Source organism: Phoca vitulina, unplaced genomic scaffold (assembly GCF_004348235.1).
Source record: "Phoca vitulina isolate PV1807 unplaced genomic scaffold, GSC_HSeal_1.0 scaffold47, whole genome shotgun sequence".
Classification (NCBI taxonomy): domain Eukaryota; kingdom Metazoa; phylum Chordata; class Mammalia; order Carnivora; family Phocidae; genus Phoca; species Phoca vitulina.
This window is the reverse complement of record NW_022589750.1, coordinates 540639-546026: the sequence shown is the minus strand read 5'-3', so window position 1 is coordinate 546026 and position 5388 is coordinate 540639.

The window sequence follows — 5388 nt, the reverse complement described above, 5'->3', positions numbered from 1 at the left end:
CCCACCGCGGGGCCTCCCCGCGGTCACGGGGCGGGGCCACCCCGCGGGGTCGGTGGGGCGCGCCTGCCCCGGACTCCTCCACCCGGCCGCGGCGGGAGGCGCCTGCGGACTCCAGCGCCTCGGACCGGCGCTCCAGGAGCGTCCCGAGCCCGGCACCTCCTGACTCTCCAAGCCCTTCCAGCGCCGCCCCGGACAGAGGCGCACCCGCGGCTGCGGACGAGAGGGGGGCATCGGCCGTTCTCTGTGCGGGCTTTGGCGTGCGCCTCCGGCCGCAGCCGCACCTACCGGGTCCCATTCGAAAGTCTCCGCCGGCCCCTGGGTCTCTCAGAACTCTCTCCCCAGCCCCTCTCTCCTTTTCCCGTTGTTACTCCCGCCCCTACCTCCCGCATCCCGGACGGGTCTCTGGCAGAGTCGATGAGCGCGCCCCGCGCCCTCCGCGCCGCAGCCTCGGCGCCCGCTGGCCACCCCGGGCTTCCCAGCCGCGTCCGGGCGCTGCTCTGCGCACAGGACCCCTTGCCTCCCCGCCCGCGCCCTGGCCGCCCCGCGCATCCCGCGCGCTCTCCAGCGATCGCAGAGGGGGCCGGGCCCTGGTCCTCGGCAGGCTTAGCGCCTTTCGCCCTCCAGCGGACACCAGCGGCCCGCCACGCCCGCCGACCCCGGCTGCTATTGCCATTTCGCAGAGGGAAACCGAAGTAAACAGAGGAAGGGACTTGACCAAGGCGGCGCTGAGAGCGTTCATTCACTCGGCGAGCCGCCTGCGTACGTACTGGGCTCCTATTCTGTGCCAACCCCCGTCTGGGGCGCTGGAGACGCAGGGATGCAGACAACCTCCTCTGTCACTTTCTTCTTCCCTCCCTCTCCTCCGCCTGCCCCGTCTGTCTCATTCTGCAGCTCTCTGTTGGGGAGTCTACCCAGCTTGTGACTGAGCCCCAGACTGCTCCTTAGAGGTCACGGTCCTGGTGCTGGAGCCCCAGATCTCCGCTTTTCCAATCTTTCCTGGCCTGGATGTGCCCAGACCCAAAACAACACCTCCTACGTCAGGTGCATGACTTTTCCTGTGACCTCCCCCCACCAAGGGTCCCCCAGACCCCTCCTGCCAGTGTATGTCACCCTGGGTTTCCTTCCTCCCCATGCGTGTGCACTCAGAGCCTAGACCAAGTAGTTTTAGCAGTAGAGAGATTTTTCCTTCACTAAATATGTTAAACACATGAGAACAGTTTGATGATAATATCTAATAAAGGAATAAAATTGTTTCTCATTTTTTATTCATGAGTGTTATTTAGTTATTCTCAGGAGCTGAACATAAAGTTTCCATTTTTAAAAAAGATTTTATTTATTTGAGAGTGAGAGCACCAGCATGGGGGGGGGCGGGGAGCGGCAGAGGGAGAGGGAGAAGCAGGCTGCCCACTAAGCAGGGAGCCTGACTCAGAAGCCCGACTCAGGACTCGATCCCAGGACCCTGGGATCATGACCTGAGCCAAATGCAGACGCTTAACTGACTGAGCCAACCAGGCGCCCCTAAAGGTTCAATTTTTTTTTAAAGATTTTATTTATTTGAGAGAGAGAATGAAAGAGAGCACAAGAGGGGGGAGGGTCAGAGGGAGAAGCAGACTCCCTGCTGAGCAGGGAGGCCGATGAGGGACTCGATCCCGGGACTCCAGGATCATGACCTGAGCCAAAGGCAGTTGCTTAACCGACTGAGCCACCCAGGCGCCCTAAAGGTTCAATTTTCAAATGCAAATGTATTTACCAAAAAGAATACTCCATTTTTTTTTTTTATCAAATTCCCACTTACGAAGAACTTTCACTTTTGGCCTGTTACATTGCATGGTAACAAATGAAGTAATGAAAAAGAGCGTATCAATTTATATCTTGTATTGATAATTTATCAATAAATGGATCGATTATATTAGGTGTCGAACATTGTTTCACAATGTGGCTGCTTTGAGTATCCATCATCAGGATGTGTTCTGTTTTTTTTCCCTGGGTTTTTTTTTTTTTAAATAATGTTCTTCAAAATATGAATTCAAACATTAGAATATATTTCTTGAACATAAAAATAAATAGTTCCCTAACTAAAAACATGTTGTTACTGAGATACACAAAATTAAAATTATTTTGGAATATTTAGTCATAATGATATGTCGTCCATAATTATGTAATGCAACTTTTATCCCCGTTTGAATAATTTTAATCTTAGGGGCACCTGGGTGGCTCGGCCGTTAAGCGTCTGCCTTCGGCTCAGGTCATGATCCCAGGGTCCTGGGATCGAGTCCCGCATCGGGCTCCCCACTCAGCGGAGAGCCTGCTTCTCCCTCTCCCACTCCCCCTGCTTGCGTTCCCTCTCTCGCTGTGTCTCTCTCTGTCAAATAAATAAATAAAATCTTAAAAAAAAAAAGAATTTTAATCTTAAAACTGAGGTGGTAAAAGTCTACTTATGGTATTACATTTTTTTCATTAAGTGGGTTTCATCAATTTGATCTCAGTTTCAATTTGCAGTTGTTACTTTCTGATCAGAATTAACTGGTATTGCATGCAATTTAAATTTTTGAAAATTTACCAACCTATGGGTGGTTTTTTAAGAAACTGAAACGGGGATGTTGATGAAATAGAGATGAGAATTCTCTTAGATACACTAAGGTGGCAGATGCAATTTCTCATAAAAGCAGACTCCAGAAATTATACAAATATCGTAACAGTTTTTCGATCCCACAAAATCCAGGTACAACCATATCAGAACTTAAAGCAGAACACTGGTGCCATGCTGAGCCCTCCATGCCACCTGATGAGCAAAGCTGATTTACAAAACCGTCTATTGAGCAAAAGCGATTTGCAAAACAGCCTCTGAAAGGACACCTGTTAATTTTTTATGAGAAAAGGTGAGAGCGTTAATAAGAATGTGAAGCAAGCTTAGTATTTTCACAGGGTCATCACAGGGAGCTCTGGAAAACTCATACAAATCAGCATCGCTCAGTGCAAAGACTAGAATGCTCTTACAAATATTCATAGCAGATACACCGCTGATGCTAAGTTCAGTTTTTCAACTGAATCTGCCTCCCTGTCATGCACCGCTATGCTCTATACGGGGAGCGAAGAGGCAGAAATCATTGATCAACAAATTCTGTCAAAAGTGGAGTACAGGGGTGCCTGGGTGGTTCAGTCAGTGAAGCGTCTACCTTCGGTTCAGGTCATGATCCCGAGGTCCTGGGATCGAGTCCCACGTCAGGCTGCCTGCTCCACAGGAGGCCTGCTTCTCCCTCTCCCGCTCCCCCTGCTTGTGTTCTTCCACTCCCTTCCCCACGAGGACCAACGAGGATCCTGAACCACGCCTCCTCTTACACCCCGACTTGGAGGGTGAAGTCTGGCCTGAACTACTTGCTGGCTTTTGACATCATAACCCGGCGTGTCTACCGGGACAACCAGCTCTGACTTGGGGACCGTCCTATCTTGTCTTACTGAACTGAGTGCAGTGGTGGACACATGGCAGAGACCATTAAAATACCCCCCGTTTAATGCCTGATGTACTTTGTGATCTAACATTTTGTAGAAGAGCCGCTCCTGAACACACAGAATGGACATAATTTATTTGGATATAAATAGGCCAGAAGTTGAGTATTTACTCCCAACTTAAGCTGTTTGATCCCTATCGGCCAATTAGAAAAGGAACAGTAGATGCATGGATTCTATGTCCAACTTTAAAAGAACAGGGACGCCTGGTGAGGTGAATGGAGGACACGTCGGGAACACAGCACATAACACACATCACTGTTCTGGGTGGTGGACATGCAGCTTCTATCTCACACCACAGATTTTTACCCCAAGAATATGGGAGCCTCTGCTAATAAAACCTCTCCTGGTCAGAGCAGAGCCTACAGCAGGAATCTGTGGCTTGAAATTTAATATGCAGGGCTTTCGAGATGGATCTAGACCCCCACAGCCTGCTCAGTTTTCTCCATCTTTGTTTATGCCGTTTACCACCTGGGCCAGAAACAGATTCCCTAATAGAAAGCAACCCCTCTCAGCTCCTGTCGGACTGGGGGGTCTCATCGGAGGACCAAGGGCATCCGCTTCTTCACAATTCCAAATCGATCAAATAAATTAAAGTTTAAAATTTTTGAAACCAGACAATCTCCATTTAACACACATCCAGGGGTGGCCCTGTCATTGGTGGGCACTCAGATGGTGACAATTAGCAATGTATTACGAAAACAGCAAGGAATTTCACACAGAAGCCAATGGAGCAACGGAAATCTGACACGAAGCCGTCGGAGAAAACACGAAAAATCATGAAATACTAAAAAATGACTTAAAAGGTGTGTCTTTAACTGTAGACTCTCAGTTGTCACGGTCAAGAGTGGCTGAGACGCAGAAACGTCTCCGAATAGCTACCGTCTCAGCACTGGCTGTCTGAGGTGACACGCTGCCCCCGCAGAAGTCAAGGAGGTGCGGCCCCTGCTCGTGGCTGTGACCCTGAGCAGCTGGGAGGTTGGACGGGCAGCCGACAGGTAAACACCTTCCTAAGCATGTTTTGATGGAATAGAACCAAAATGCCTTTCTTGCCGCTGGACCTTTGGCCGTCCCTGTGGTTCAGCTGCCTCTGCCCACAGCCTCGGTGTCCCCCTCAACCGGCTGCATGAACCACGGGCCCCTGGACCGGGATAGCGTCCGCTCTAAGCCAAACCTCACCCTAACCTACCAGAGTCGAGAGAAACACGACGACGTGTCAAAGCAGAACAGGTCTGACCATGCGGGGGAAGGGGTGTTATCCTCAGTCAGCAGGAACTATCAATAACCGAAAATATGTTTGTCGCAACGAGCCTTCCAAAATGGATCTGGTATATGTGAATCGTTAAGACACATAAAGGAACATTGGGAAGATGAGACGAATAGAGGCAAAATAACTTTGCAGGAATTGAAAAGAGGACAGAGACAGGCATCTCCTGAAATCGTGGCCGCCTTGAACGCTCGTGTCAAGGCAGCTGGACGCGGGCTCCCAGTGCTGAGCAAGCCAGTGCCCCCCGAGCTTCCTTATGGCGATCCTTGCTTCCAAGTGTATTTGTCAAGGAAGTCGAACAGAGTGGCTTTCGAAGGGCAGGTTTTCGTGGCTTGGCGACTGGATGCGGTGCCGTGTTAACGAGTTCTCTGTTACGCTTGTATTGATGATACTAGGAATATGGTTGTTTAAACTGGCCGTTAAAAGAACATGTGTCAAATAAAAATACTCCGCAGATATGACTGTTTGTGACTGAGGTCGTAAGTGACGTAGACTCACAGGCTGGACTGATATTTCTGTCAACTGAGATCCATCCTGGGCATTCAGCCCTTAGTAGTAATGAGCGTGGGAGGGATTTGGAAGCACAGGGTGGAGGCTGTGTGTTGGTTTGCTGT